Raw genomic sequence first — 14,920 nt, 5'->3', positions numbered from 1 at the left:
TACATCATTTATAGCCGTTATCGGTGGGTGGTGGGATTATGAACTGTCTTTATTTTCATCATTTCCTTATCTGCATCTTCTAGGGTTTCTCCAGTGAGCATATATCATGTCGGTAATAAGGTTTTCTACAGTTATATTAAAAAGTAATACCGGCCGGTGCAGTCACACGGTGCTACATGGCGTCTCACATCTCCCATGTGTGACTCCCATCTGTGAGGTCGCAAGGGCAGGTGTTTTTGGCCACGAGTTACAGATGGGGGACCGTAGAGGAGCAGAAGTGTGAGATCCCACACCCCGGGGTCTGAGGGCATGCTGGGGCCAGGGCCCATCCTCAGTTCGGGTGGTCTTGCCCGCACCCGGAGAAGGCCAGCTGTGACCAGGGCTGCGCAAAGAGCCGCCTCCGAACTAGGGCTTTGTGAGGTCAGAACTCCGCAGTGCCCCTGGCGTTGGCCAGTCGGCAGCCGGCGGGCAGAAGCCAGAAACCCCGGGACCCAGTGAGAGGCAAGCTCGGAGGAGGAGGAAGGAGGCCTCGGGGGCGGGGCTCCAGGGGCGCGGAGGGGCGGCTCCCCAGGTCGGGTGATCGGCTCTCCTGAGGATGAGTCCGTGGCCTTCGTGGGAACCAGCCGGTCCCAGGGCCACGCTGCCACGTCTCCGCAGAACTTAGGAGACTGCTGGGAGTCCTCTCCAGCAAGGGCAGGTGGGGAACACGCAGCTGCCCCCAACCTGCCTTCCGGTTGTTCCTTACAGGTGTGGGGTGATGGAGGACCAGAGAGCGCACCAAGCTCCGAGTGGCCTGCGCGCCCTGCTGCGCCCCCAGGGAGAGCGCTGAATGCCGGATCTGCTAGTCCACACACACACACACACACACACACACGCAACCCCCTACGGCGAGATGCGCAGGACATCCCTCATCAGCCCCTTTAAAGAAGCTGAGGCCCAGGTTAGGACTGGAGCGATCCGGTTCCTGTTGGTGCGCTCTCTGCTGCTGGCATCCGGCTGCCTCTCAGAGGGTAGCGCCAGCTCTTTTGTGACCCTGTGGTCCTGAGGCCGCGTCACAGACACAAGGCGGGAGACCACGCCCACTGCACTAACGAAGTCCCTGAGGGACTTCGTGGCCTCCCAGGCCCCTGAGGCTGCTCCAGGCCCGAGGTCTCCCCGCCCCCCACCCCGCCCCGGGCAGGTGTGACGACGGGTGGTGGGGCAGAGATCCAGGCCAGGTTCCAAAGGGATCAATGGGATGCAGGTGACCAAGAAAGGAGGAAGGGTCTGAGGTACTGAAGTTTTGTTTAGAACTCATTTCACGAAACCCAGCTCAAACCGCCCAGGCAGAAGGGAGAACGTGTGGGGAGGATGCAGGGGCTACGCAGGAGGGTCTCGGCCAGGCGGGTCGGGGGCATGAGGCCATTCGTTCCCCTGTCTGCGCTTCCTCCTTCTCTCTCTCCCCCCTCCTCTGCCTCTCTCCCTCCCCACTGTGTATCAAAGTCTCTGCCTTTATGCGTTCCTGCTGCAGACCGGCTCCCTCCGGCTGAGGACAGCGCTGGGGGCTTGGGATTAAGAGCCTTTTCCTGCCTACTTCTCTCTGCTGAGCCATGCCCCTCACATGCAAGTTTATCATGAGAGAGTTCCAGGTAGGCAACATGATTGGCTTACCTGGACCCAGGGGCTCAACCCTCAGCCAGGGAACAAGCCAGGACAGTGCACATGCGCAGTGGGCAGGAGCGCAAGGGCCACATCTGGGAGGCTGGGGCGTCCAGAGAAGGGTCCCCCTCTGGTTAGGACTGATTTCTCCTTGTGTCTGGATCTCTGCAGGGCTCAGACCCCCCAGGAAGTGACAGCGCCACCCAGTGAACAGAAGAGGAAGGCCACGCTCAGGCTGAGCCACTGGCTCAGGTCCTGGAGCCTGGTAGGGGCAGAGCCACTTCAATTCCTGTCTGCTTGGCTCCAAAGGCTGCTCCTTTGCCGGTCCCTTTAATCCAAGAGGCACGAAAGACCACTAGCTGTGTGGGAAGGTCTGCGAGGCATCATCAGTCACCCGAACCTGCGCCTGCCTTTCTGGAACCCACTCATCCTCCATAAGGTGGAATAGCAGTAGAGGAGTTATGCACAAGGTGCCACATAGTGGGGCAGAGGGAAAGGAAAGGTGCACGTATTGAGTGCTGACTGTATACCAGGGCCTGTGCTCAGCATTTTCACATGAACCTTCTGTCCCTGCACCGTCAAGTGGGAATGAATTAGGATTCAGTCCAGTTTAAAATACATTTCCTGGTACTAGCCTCACTTCAAGTGCTTGAAAGCCATGGTGGCTACTGGCTACCACACCGGGCAGCAGAGGCGGGGCCACGGAATGCTCTAACGGACAGCACTGGTCCAGAGTGGAAACCCCAGGAGGGCATGTGCTCGGCTTGCTTTCTGTACCTCTGGATCACACGGCACATTGCAGACCCCCAAGAGCTACACGAGTCAAATGAAAACACGCATGCACACACATGTGCTTCCAAAAGTTCATGGAAAATGACGTAAAAATCTAACTTTGGTTTGTTGGAAAAAAATTCAAAATGCATGTGGTTTTTCATAGTACCCATTTTCCATGAACCTGTAAAAGACTTCCTGTATGCAGGATTTCAACATTTTTTGCATCAAAATAAATTTACTTTGTAATTTTATTTTTCCACAACCTTTTCAAAGTACTCTCATACAGAAGTATTAAAAAAAAATGTCCTTGGCCAGCACCGTGGCTCACTAGGCTAATCCTCCACCTGCAGCACCGGTACCCCGGGTTCTAGTCCTGGTTGGGGCACAGGTTCTGTCCCGGTTGCTCCTCTTCCAGTCCAGCTCTCTGCTGTGGCCCGGGAGGGCAGTGGAGGATGGCCCAGGTCCTTGGGCCCTGCACCCGCATGGGAGACCAGGAGGAAGCACCTGGTTCCTGGCTTCACATCAGCACAGCGCCAGCCATAGTGGCCACTTGGGGGGTGAACCAACAGAAAAGGAAGACCTCTCTCTCTCTCTCACTATCTAACTTCTTGTCAAAAAAAAAAAAAAAAAAAAAAAAAAAAAAGCAATGTCCACTACTCACCCTGTATATGTAGTGATAACTTTCCATAAAAATACAAAGGAAAAGGAAAAGAGGCAGTGGGGTGTGCCTGGACTCCCCTGCAGGCAGCACATTTTGGGAGCAGGCTGCATTGGTGGGAGGGAAGGTCATTATAACAGCCACCATTCACTGTCACTCCAGCTCAACATATTAGGGGACCTCAAAGAGTTCACGAAACAATGGAATGGAGACACCTTTATTTTGGTGTCAAAAATTTCACCACTCACGCAGATAAGGGGTCTTCAAAAAGTCCACCGGAAATGCATATTATGAAAAAACCATGATGGATTTCAAAACGTTTTTGCCCCCAAAGAAGCTTATCTTTTCCTTCTCATTCCCCGTGTGTGTTTGAAGTGCACTCAGATTTATAATACTTTTGTAATTTAATGGCTCCCGACAACAGCTCTGTAAGATGAGGCTCTTATCCCCATTTTATAGACGAGGAGACTGAGGCTCAGAAAGGCTGCATAGCCTACTTAGTCTCACACAGCAAGTGAACTCAGGAGGGCTCAGAGCCCACACTGTCACCCACCACAGAGCTTGCATTCCATTTCCTCCCTGTACAGGGAGTCTGCCTCGCTCCAGGCAGTTTTCAAATTTGGGGTGAATTGACCCCCTCCCCCAGGCAGGCAGATCTTCAGTTCCGGTTTGATACCCCAAGTCCAGCAGTCTTTGTCACCCATCCGCCACACCTGGCCTGGAGGTGAGCCGCAGGCCAGGTCCGCCTCTCCACGCGGAGGAAAATGACTCTTCCCCGCCCCCTTGTGGCCAGGTGTGGCATGAGCTCAGAGAAACAGGGCAGCCCCTTACAGCAATCAAGGGTGGTCCTGGAAAAGCAGACCCAGCAGGAAGCTCTGCAGTCCTAGGGTGTGGGCTTCAGGTGGCGATGACTTGTCCAGGTGGCCCTGGTTGCAGGGACACCATGACTCGGTACTTTTCGCCTGGAGAAAAAAGCAACTTGCCTCTCCTTCAAGAACTCCCGCCTGGAAGTTCCCAGGCTGTTTCTTTTCCTAACGGCCCTTTTCTCGCTTATTTATTTATTGTCTATATTTGATTAAAAAGAATTCTATTCTCAGGAGTTCCCCTCCTCCCACAGGTCACTTTCCACAGGCTCGATTTAATTAACGAGAGCTGACTTGAAGATGAAAGGTAAGAAACAAAAGGTCTTCCTTATCCAATCTGAGCCCAAATAAAATCATATTAACATTTCACCTTTTGTTCCTGTGCGAGAGGAGCCGTTGGTGCATTGTATCAAAGTTATTGAAATCATTAGGAAGGAAAGAAAAGAAGAGAGATAGCTGTGGCCGTGCTTCTTGGAAATCCCCACCCCCACCCTCGTCCTCATAGGAGAGAAAAAGGAAGAGAAAGAGGAAAGGGGAGAGGAGAGAGAGAGAGAGAGGCGTGCAGTGACAATGCTGCGTTGTAAGCCTCGCTTCAAAGTCAAGTTAGGAAAAGGAAAAATCATTTGGCAGAAAAGAATACCCTAGCACTGCTGCTCCAGGCAGGTGACATGCCTCCCGGTGAGCCCTGTGGGCGCACAGGCCTGCTGCTGCTTCCTCAGCCTCTCCCCAGCCCCTAGAAACCTGCCCGGCACGCGGCAACCACTCGCGACACACTTGCTGCGTACGGGAATAAAAATCCAGGCAAGCCGGCTCTCAAGGAGTCTGACCTGGGCTCCACGTGGGTGCAAGAGGCAAAGCCGTGGCTCCTCCCTGAGTCTGCAAACAGCAAGCCGCTCTGCTCTGGGCAGCAGGGGAAGAGGCAGCTGGCTTCTGCACCTTGCCTGTCCCAAATGCTTATCACGCCACAGCACTCTGCACCTTCCTGCCGGAGCTTCTGAGGCCGTGAGGAAACAGTGTGCCCCCCCCCCCCATCCCGGGGCCCCTGCACCAGATAAAGGCACCAGGTGTGAGCAGCTGCAATGGAGAAATCATCAAGGCCCTGGCAGATCAGCCCTCTCACTGACTCAGGGCTTGTCCGCGCAGAGCGCCCAGCCCTGCGCCCCGGAGGCGGGAGTCCCTCAGCTCGCACAGGTGTCTGCACTCCGGCAGCACGGGCTAATTAAGAGCTTGTCTTCCACCTGCAAGAGGAGAGCGATGTGAGTTCCTAAGGTTGTGTGTGACGGTGTCTGCAGGGTGGGAAAAGCTGATTCATCCCAGTTAGCAAACAACAAGGAAATCTCCACAAGCCTGGAGTCCAGAGAGGCGAGCCTGGATGACTTCTCTCTCTCTCTCTCTCTCTCTCTGTGTGTGTGTGTGTGTAGGTGTATTTCATTCGAGAGGCAGAGAGAGAGATTTCCCTCCAAAGGTTTACCCCCCTCCCTTTGCCCACAATGGCCAAGAGTGGGCCAGGCCAAAGCTAAGAGCTCGGAGCTCAAGCCGGGTTTCCCACGTGGGTGGCAGCAACCCAAGCCTTGAGCTGTCACCCACTGCCTCCCAGGGTGCACGTGGACAGGAAGCTGGAGTCAGGAACCGGAGCTGAGTATCAAAGCCAGGTACTCCGATGTGGGAGCCTCAGTGCTGGCCAAATGTGCACCCTCCTGCTGCAGGTCTCTTGTCTTTGTTTAAATTCTCTGCTCCCGGGGCAGTCATTGGAACAATGCGTGTCTGCTCAAAACGGCCTCTGCCATTGCCAGTTCTGCTCCCCTGGGTCTCCTGGGTTTCCCACTGACTGAGCCTGCACCCCTCAGCTCTCCTGGTCCTTCCTCTGCCTTTGCCTTGCTCTTCTGGCCAGCACCTTAAAGAACCGCCTTGGGACAGGCACTGTGGTCCAGCTCGTTCGAAGTCCCACTCGGGGTGTCCCTATGGGAGTGCTACTCTGCTTCCAGTCCAGCTCCCTGCTAACATGTCTGGGAGGCAGCAGGTGCAGGCTAAGTGCTTGGGCTCCTGCCATTCACATATGAGACCCAGATGGAGGTCTTGGCTCCTGGCTTGGGCCTGGCCCAGCCCTGTCTGTTTGGCCATTTGGGAGTGAACCAGTGGATGGAAGAGCCATCTCTCTCTCCATCAAATAAATACATCCTTAAAAAGTCCCCTTCCTCTCTCTGGGTTTCAGCTCGCCAGTGTCATCCCTGCGTGGCAGGGATGCTGACCAAGAGACCCTACCTGTTTGAGGGGTTCTGGTTGCTTCTGAATGAAGACAAGGTGACACCTTGGAAACAAGGTGAGGGTAGGCCCCATGCTCTGGCCCCGGATATCTGGCAGCAGTATCCCTGGGGAGTCCCTTGGTTCAGCCAGCAAATATTCCTTGAGCACCTAATGTGTGCCACACCCTGTTCCAGACACTCAGGACCCAGTGGTGGACAGAGCAAGACCCCGCCCCCGTGGAGTCCAGATTCTGGGGGGAGAGACAGGACATAAACAGCAGGTGTCAGAAACCATTAAGTAAAGCAGGTGTTCCAAGGAGATGAACGTGATAAGAGAGAAAGGAGGGTGCCGGGTGTCCAGAGCTTGGGGGACAGGGCACCAGGAGGACAGGCAGCGGGCAGGGCCAGGGAAGGTTGCCCAAAGCAGGGGCGGCCACCTTGAGCAGGGAGGGGCACTCCATGCAGGAAAGTGTGGGCCCCGGCTGCGGCTGGCTGGGCGCCCAGCACAGGCGCCTGGCTGGAACTGCTGTCCCCGTGGGACTGAGCAGGACAAAAAGCAGGGCCAGGCTTCTACAGCTCCTCAGCCACCGTGAGGGGTCTGGATTTTGTCCTTGTGGTGGGAAGATCGCACCTGGGGGCCTTGGGCAGAACCCAGAGGCAAGGGGACCCGCAGGGCCGCTAGCACTGTTCTCCGACCCTTCCAGTCTCCTGGGACCTGGCACTTCCCCATACCCCAACCCCCGGGAGGCATGCCTGTATGACCCGCTCTGGCCCGCACTTGAAAGTTGGTGGTGAGGTGGGGTCTGGGGTGACTCTGATGGCCCTAGGCTGGGGGTTGCATGCCCCCCAGGGCCGCTCTGGCTCCTGCCTGTGCTGGCTGTGCAGCCCTTGACCAGGTCTCCGGGAGTCTGCTCGAGCCCCAGTCTCGCGAAGGAGGTTCTGAGTTGGAGGTCCTTCTTTGGTCCCGCAGGGTGACCCTTGCTCCATCAAGCCCGGCGGCTGCTGCTGAGCCATGGGGAGGGAGGGAGGCTGGGCTACACCTGCCGGCCACACGTCTGCCACCCACCTGCCATCTGTCCCAGGGATACGGCCCACCGACAGTGTTACTCACAGGCCGGGCTGATGTCTGCCTCACAGCCTCGAAAGCCCAGCCTTCCTCTTGTCACCTGTCCCAAGTCAACTCTCACGCATGCTTCTTACCTCGGCCCACATGTCACCACCTCAGGGAGGCCTTCCCTGATTCCTCAGACAGGCGCCGTGTCGTCCCTTTGGTGCCATCACAGCATCCACCAGCCACGCACCCGCCTTGGGCTGAGGCCCACTCCTCTTCCTGGCTGTAAACCAGGAGGGTGGGCTTCTTGTCTCCCCCCACATCCGACACAGTAAATACCTGTAGACGACATGGCTTCCTTGTGGGAAGCTGTACACACCTGGTTGGGGGTGTTTGTCTACACAAGGGCAACTCTGCCTTCCCCCAGCTTAGATGGGAGTTCAGGGGTCTGCTCACCAGAGGGGCTTGATGGTGCTTTAATAAAAAAAGACCCAGCCCCCAGGTCCTGGGGGTGTCACTGCTGCACTAAATTGTGTTAATGGGGCGGGAGGCAGGGCGAGCTTCGTGAGCAGCGGCTGCGGCCTGGGTCAAGTTCGCTTGGACCTAAAAGCCCCTCCCCGCCTCTGCCCCGGAAGCAGAGGCCGCGCAAGACGACCACGCGCTGATGAGGACCACAACACTGTCACAGAAGCTGGCTCCGCCCAGAGAGCAAAGCTGTTGGCCATGCAGACATGGGGGGCGGGTGCCCTGCTGGTTCCCAGACGCCCTCCTCCTCCTCCTCGTCCTCTCCCTCCTCCTCTGGGTGCCCTGTTCCTGGACCCTGTGCTGGGCACCGAGAGACACCCTCTTCTGGCTATACTCCTGGCTGGGCAGGAGAACGGAAATCAATCCGGGTGCCCAGCTTGTCCTTCCACGGAACCTTGGCTTGTGGTGGGCGGGGCCAACAACCTGAACTTTTCTTTTTAAATATAGACCGCTTCACGAATTTGCACAGGACACTTGCACAGTGGCCATGCTAATCTTCTCTGTATCGGTCCAATTTCAGTATGTGTATTGCCACAATGAGCACCGGCTGATCTTTCAAAAAGCATTTTTAGGAGCCAGTGCTGTGGCGCAGTGGGTAAAGCTGCCCACCAGCCACACCAGCATCCCATTTGGGTGTTGGTTCGAGTCCTGGCTGCTCCACTTCCAGTCTTGTTCCCTGATGATGCACCTGCTTCAGCCCCTCCACCCATGTGGAGACCCACGTGCATCCATGGGAGACCTGGATGAAACTCTTGGCACCTGGATTCAGTCTGGCCCAGCCCAGCCATTGTGGCCATTTGGGGAGGGAACCAGCAGATGGAAGATCCCTCTCTCTCTCTCTCTCTAGCACTGCCTTTTAAATAAATAAATCTTTAAAAATTTTTGGATTGACATCTAAGAGTTGTGCATATTTATGGGGTACAGTGAGATGTTATGACACGGGCACAGGGGCACTTCATAAATGTTCATACTGTAAAAAAATGAGGCTTGGGTTATCAATTTTTTTCTGCACTCAAATAAGCTTCCCTTTCCAGGCCATTTTCCCATGAACTCTGGGAAGCGTCCTGGAGTGGATTGTGCAGTAATCAAATCCAGGTGATTTCCATCCGGGTGTGTGGGGAGGTGGGGGTGTGGAGGGTCTTCCAACAACTTGCAGGGTGCTGAGACCCTCAGGCACACCTGGGCCACGTGAACTGTCCCACTTGAGTCCCCTCTCCCAGGTGTGAGGCTGCGGAAACAGCAAGGTCACCCATCAGCAGGGACCCTGGCTAAGATACGCGCCAGATACTGGAGGAGGAGGGAAAGACGAGATGGAAGCCAGCCTGGGGCTGGCATTGTGGCACAGCAGGTTAGGGCACACGTGGAATGCTGGCAGCCCATATCAGAGCTGTGCTGCTTCTGACCACGCTCCCGGCTACTGCACCTGGGGAAGCAGCAGCAGATGGCCAAGTGCTTGAGTCCTGCCATCCATGTGGGAGACCTGGATGGAGGTCCAGGCTCCTGGCTTTGGCCTGGTCCAGCCCCTTAAGTTGTGGCCTTTTGGGGAGTAAACCACTGTTGGAATCTCTCTCTCTCTCCATGGTGTAGGCAGGCAGGCAGGTGAGCCTCCCAGACCTGCGGTGGCATGCCCAAGTTCCAGGTTCTGAGGAAATGGCCACAAACAAGAGAGGCAGAGTGCCACCGCATGGCAGCTCCATTCCAGCTAGGACTTAAATCTGCATCATCAACCCCTTCCTGCAGCCTTCCATGGTCTTCCTCGGGGCAGGTGCTTCTCAGACAAGTTTTACTGCCTGCCTGCCAGTCCACCGCTGTGGAACACCATCCACTTCCTGGTGTTCTTTAGACTTTTTTCAGGTTTGGGGGAACTGTGCACATTTACGTGGGCTTTCATAAATATGTCCTCGGTATATAAGAAGCAAGTGCAGATGTTGGTCTGCAAAGTTTGAACACTTCCAAGACTTTTCCTGTAAATATTCCCAAACCTAGCTCCAAGTTCTACTTCCAGCTTCAGGGTCTGAGATTCAAAGCCCAAGCGACTTGAAATTAAACTAGGAATAACAAAGACAGCGGGGCTGGGGGATCACTACGTCATAAATAAGAGTGTCAATTGTTAAATCAACAACAGGAGTCACTGTGCACTTGCTCCCCATGTAGGACCTCTGTTCTTAATATGTTGTACTATGAGAATTAATAGTAAAACTAGTCTTCAAACAGTAAACTTTATACTTTATGTGCCTGCGTGAGTGCAAACTGTTGAAATCTTTACTTAGTATAAAGTTGATCTTCTGTATATAAAGATAATTAAAAATGAATCTTGATGAAGAATGGGATGGGAGAGGGAGTAAGAGGTGAAATGGGAGTGGAGGTGGGAGGGTGGATATAGGGGGAAGAATTGCTATATTCCTAAAGCCGTACCTAGGAAATTTGTATTCATTAAATAAAAACTTTCTTAAAAAAAGAGATTACCTTAGCAAAAGAGAGATAGAGAGAGAGAGCTGGAAAAAAATTCCTCAAATACTTGAAAATTACCACACTTTTCAATGATTGTAGATCAAAAGGAAATCTGCAGGAAAATTAGAAAATAGGAAAAATATAGAGTGGAACACATCAAATTTATGGGACAGAGCAAAAGTGCTGCTTAAAGAGAGATGGATAGCATTAAATTTTTATGAATGGATCTTTTAATTCAATTTCTAGAATCTCTTTATTTTTATTTATTTTGATTTGAAAGGCAGAGAGAGAGAGAGAGAGAGAGAGTTAAAAGTGCTTCTATCCATGACTTAACTCCTCAAATGTCTGCAACAGGCAGGGCTGGGCTGGGCCAAAGCCAGGAGCCCAGAACTGCCCCTGAGTCTCCCACATGAGTGGCAGAGGGAGCCAAGGGCTTGGGCTGCCTCCCGGCGTGTGCATCAGCAGAAAGGTGCATTCGGGTCAGAGCGGAGACTCCAACCCAGGCACTCCCACAGGGGATGCAGGCACCCCAAGCCCTGTCTTAACCACTGTGCCACAACCCCTCCCAACATTAAGCATTTGTATTTAAACAATAAAGGTTTCATATGAACAACTTAGCATTATTCCCTTACAGAATAAAAAAGGGCAAAGTAAACCTAAAACAAGTAGAAGGAAAAGGAGATAATAAGGGTGGAAATCAGTGAAATTAAAAGCAGAAAAATAGAGAAATAAATGAACATAAAGGGTGGTTCTTTAAAAGATCAATGAAATTAATAAAACTCCAGCCGAAGCTCCTCTGCACACATACATCAGACAGCCAAGTTAAAAGCCATCAGTTCTGTGAAAGCCACAAATACCTCAACTCACCCAAGAATAAATCGATAGACCAAGTAGTCCATTCCAAAGAGACTGGAAATAAAGAGTAGGGGAGCTGGGTGCAGTTCATTCAGGGTGACAGAGAAGGTAAAGTGGGTGCCAATGGGGGTATGGGGTGAAGGATGCACAGGAACTCTTAACTACATCACAATTTTTGTTTTGTAAGCTTAAGACCATTCTAGATAAAATGTCAAAAAAGAAACTGAAATTATAATGGGGCCAGCATTGTGGCGTAACAGGTAAAGCCATCACCTCCAGTGCCAGCATCCCATATGGGCACTGGTTCAAGTCCTGGCTGCTCCACTTCAGATCCAGCTCTCTGCTATGGCTTGGGAAAACAGTAGAAGATGGACCAAGTCCTTGGGCCCCTGTACCCACATGGAAGACCTGGAAGAATCTCCTGGCTTCTGTCTTCTGCCTGGCACAGTCCTGTCTGTTGTAGCCATTTGGGGAGTGAACCAGTGGCTGTGTGTGTCTCCTTCTCTCTCTCTAACTCTGCCTTTCAAATAAGTACATAAGAAATTGAATTTACAGTGTAAAACCTCCCGAATAAGGAAACTCCAGGCACAGATGATTTTTCTGTGAAGTCTACTGAACATTTAAGATCCTTTACACAAATCGTACTAGAAAATAGAGGAGAATAGGCCAGCAGCATTATCCTGATACCCACAAAAACAGATAAAAACAAGAAAACTACAGCTCAGTACCTCTCATGAGTGTAGACACAAAAGCCCTCTCCATCTAGATATTAGCAAAGGGAACCCAGAACATCCAGAAAGGTCAGCATATCACAGCCAAATGCAGCTTATCCCAGGAATGCAAAGCCGGTTGAACACTTGGATATCCGTCGCTGTAATCTTTCCTGTTAGCAGAGTAAGGAAGAAAAACCACATGGTTCTATCAACTGATACAGATAAAAACACCACCATTCAGAGACAGTTCATCTTCAGCCATGGTAAAAACTCTCAGCCAGCCGAGAATGCAAAGGAAATTTCTAAACCTGAGAGGGCACCCACAAACACAGCCAACTTCAGATGCAGCGGCCAAACATGTTTGTTCTCATCTACGACTCGGGGCAAGGAGACGATGCTCATCCACATCACTCCAACGCAAGCTCTCCCTGGGATCCTGGCCCTGGTAAAAAGGCCAAGACCAGAGCAAGCGTAGAGTTGGGAAAGGAGGAAGTAAAACCATCTCTATGCACAGATAATGTGTACACATAGAAAGTCCCAAAGGAATCTGTTAAAAAAAAATTGGAACTATTAACTTAGTTTAATAAGGGTAGGAGATTTAAGGTTAATATATCAAATCATGTGTCTGTCAAAATATATATTTATTTACTTTCATTTTACTTGAAAGGCAGACAGAGATATTTTCCATCAGCAGGTTCACTCCCCCATATGCTCGCAACAGCAGCAGGGTTGGGTTCAGCCAAAGCCAGATGCCTGGAACTCAGTCTGAGTCTCCCACATGGGTGACAGGGATCCGAGTATCTGAACCATCATCTACTGCCTCCCAGGGTGCACAATAGCAGGAAGCTGGATGGGAAGTGGAGCAGCGCAGAATTCTAACCAGGCACTCTGTCATGGGATGCAGACGTTCCAAGTGCTGTCTTTGTTCTATGCAAAATGTCTGTCTGGAGATGAGCCATTGAAAACTGAACTATTAAGACACATCATATACAGCAGCTCCAAAAAAAGAAAGCAGCTACAGAGATACAAATCTAACAGACATGTGCAGGATCTGTATGCAGAAAACTACCAATAAAGAAATTTAAAAAAACTAGATAATTAAAGAGAGACATTGCACGCATGGATTGGAGATTCAGCATAGCTAGAACGCTAACTCTCTCCCCAGTTTACACAGTTAACCCAGTTCCGGTTAACATCTCAGCAGAGGGGTGAGGGTTTGGCCTAGTGGTGGAGATGTCAGTTGGGATGCCCACATTCCAAAGCAGGGACCTGGGTTCAATACCTGACTCGGGATGCTGACACCTGGGGCATCACTGTGGCCTCGCGGTGTCTGTGTTAACAGGAAGCTGGTGTCAGCATCCAGAGTCAGGAACTCCCTGCCACTCTGTGATTGCAAGGCTTCCTATAAAGCAGCAGTAATCCAGAAGTCATGGTGTCAGCCTAAGGAGCAGAACGAGGAGGGCAGTGATAAATCCAGCAAATGCAGCCCACTGATCTTTTTTTAAAAGATTTTATATATAGTTTATGTATTTGGAATATAAAGTTACAGAGAGAGGTAGAGGCAGAGAGAGAAAGAGGTCTTCCATCCACTGGTTATATCCCAAAGAGCCACAATGGCCAGAGCTAAGCTGATCCAAAGCCAGGAGCCAGGAGTTTCTTCCGGTTCTCCCACACAGGTGCAGGGGCCCAAGGACTTGGGTCATCTTCCACTGCTTTCCCAGGTGCAGAGGCAGAGAGCTGGATCAGAAGTGGAGCAGCAGGGACTCGAACCAGCGCCATTATGGGATGCCAGCACTGCAGACGGGGGCTTTAACCTGCTGTGCCACAGTGCCAACACCCCCCCACACACCAATTTTTGACAAAGGTGCAAAGGCAATTCAATGGAGAAATCACTTCCCTTTGCCAAAGAAAGGAAGGAAGAAAAATAATAAAAAAAATTGTAAAAAATAAGAAAGGAAAGAAGAGAAGGAGGGAGGGAAAAAGATAAAGGAAGAAAGAACAATGATATATACATTATACAAAAGTAGCTCAAAATGGACCACAAATCGGAACACAAACTATAAAGCTATAAAACTTTTAGAAGTACACAGAGGAGAAAACTTTTGTGACCTTGAGTTAGGAAGAGAGATATCATACTTTATACCAAAAGGACGCTCTCTAAGATAAAAAAAGATTGACTGCATTAAAATTAAAAGCTTTTGCTCTGTAAAAGACACTATGAAGCGAGTAAGACAGAATAAAATGGGAGAAAATACTTAACATTACATAACTACGTGTGTCCAGAATCTATAAAGAATTCTCAAAACCCAACAAGAAGAAAACAAAACCATTATTAGGAAGTAGGCAAACTATTTGTACCCTCCTCACACCCAGGAAAGCCGGTGCACACGTGACCAGATGGTCCGGCTCATTAGTGATTAGGGACTTGCAAGTTAAAACCACCAAGTGCTGCTGAACACTCCCTTTGGAACGGCTGAAAGATAAGTCTTCAGCCAGTATCCTGGGGGGAACATTCATAGCCTCTCAGCCTCTCTATTTCCTCTCCTGGAAACCACCTAAGTCTTCTCCAGGGGGTGAATGAGTAAAGCAACATCCATAGATGGTGCCCCACTCACCAGGGGAAAGGAACACAGAGCCCCCAGGCACCTGCTGGCCCCTCCCAGTCAACTGCAGACTCCGTGCTGTGTTATTCCATTCCTGTGAAAATACCAGAGCTCCCTTTCCAGGGATAAGGGTAGGGCCAAGGTTCCCCTACGAAGACGCAAGATGAGGGAATTTCTGGGGGTGTCAGGGACTCTCCAGTGTCTTGATTGTGTTAGAACCCATACAACCCACCCCCACTGGTGCCTGTGTTCTTTTTCTTTTTTTCTTTTTCTTTTCTTTCTTTCTTTTTTTTTTTTTTTTTTTTTTTTTTTGACAGGCAGAGTGGACAATGAGAGAGAGAGAGACAGAGAGAAAGGTCTTCCTTTTCCTTTGGTTCACCTCCCAATGGCCACTGTGGCCGGCACACCGCACTGATCTGAAGCCAGGAGCCAGGTACTTATCCTGGTCTCCTATGCGGGGGCAGGGTCCAAGGACCTGGGCCATCCTCCACTGCATTCCCGGGCCACAGCAGAGAGCTGGACTGGAAGAGGGGCAACCAGGACAGA

The 14,920-nt window shown here is 51.6% G+C and overlaps 1 long non-coding RNA gene and 1 other non-coding gene across 2 annotated transcripts; one reads left to right on the top strand and one right to left on the bottom strand.

Moving 5' to 3' along the window:
* The first annotated feature begins 281 nt into the window (after positions 1-281).
* LOC103352445 (uncharacterized) lies at positions 282-5,308 on the top strand. The gene is made up of 3 exons (XR_007914687.2): positions 282-1,628; positions 1,810-2,108; positions 4,188-5,308. It is a non-coding gene; the product is annotated as an uncharacterized lncRNA (long non-coding RNA).
* A 2,881-nt stretch (positions 5,309-8,189) lies between these two features.
* On the bottom strand, positions 8,190-8,296 carry LOC127487654 (U6 spliceosomal RNA). Its single transcript, XR_007914703.1, has one exon. It is a non-coding gene; the product is annotated as a U6 spliceosomal RNA (small nuclear RNA).
* Between the last annotated feature and the right edge of the window lie 6,624 nt (positions 8,297-14,920).

This window comes from Oryctolagus cuniculus, chromosome 18 (genome assembly GCF_964237555.1).
Source record: "Oryctolagus cuniculus chromosome 18, mOryCun1.1, whole genome shotgun sequence".
Taxonomy (NCBI): domain Eukaryota; kingdom Metazoa; phylum Chordata; class Mammalia; order Lagomorpha; family Leporidae; genus Oryctolagus; species Oryctolagus cuniculus.
The sequence above is the reverse complement of the archived record's forward strand: the minus strand, read 5'-3'. Positions and strand labels throughout refer to the sequence as shown.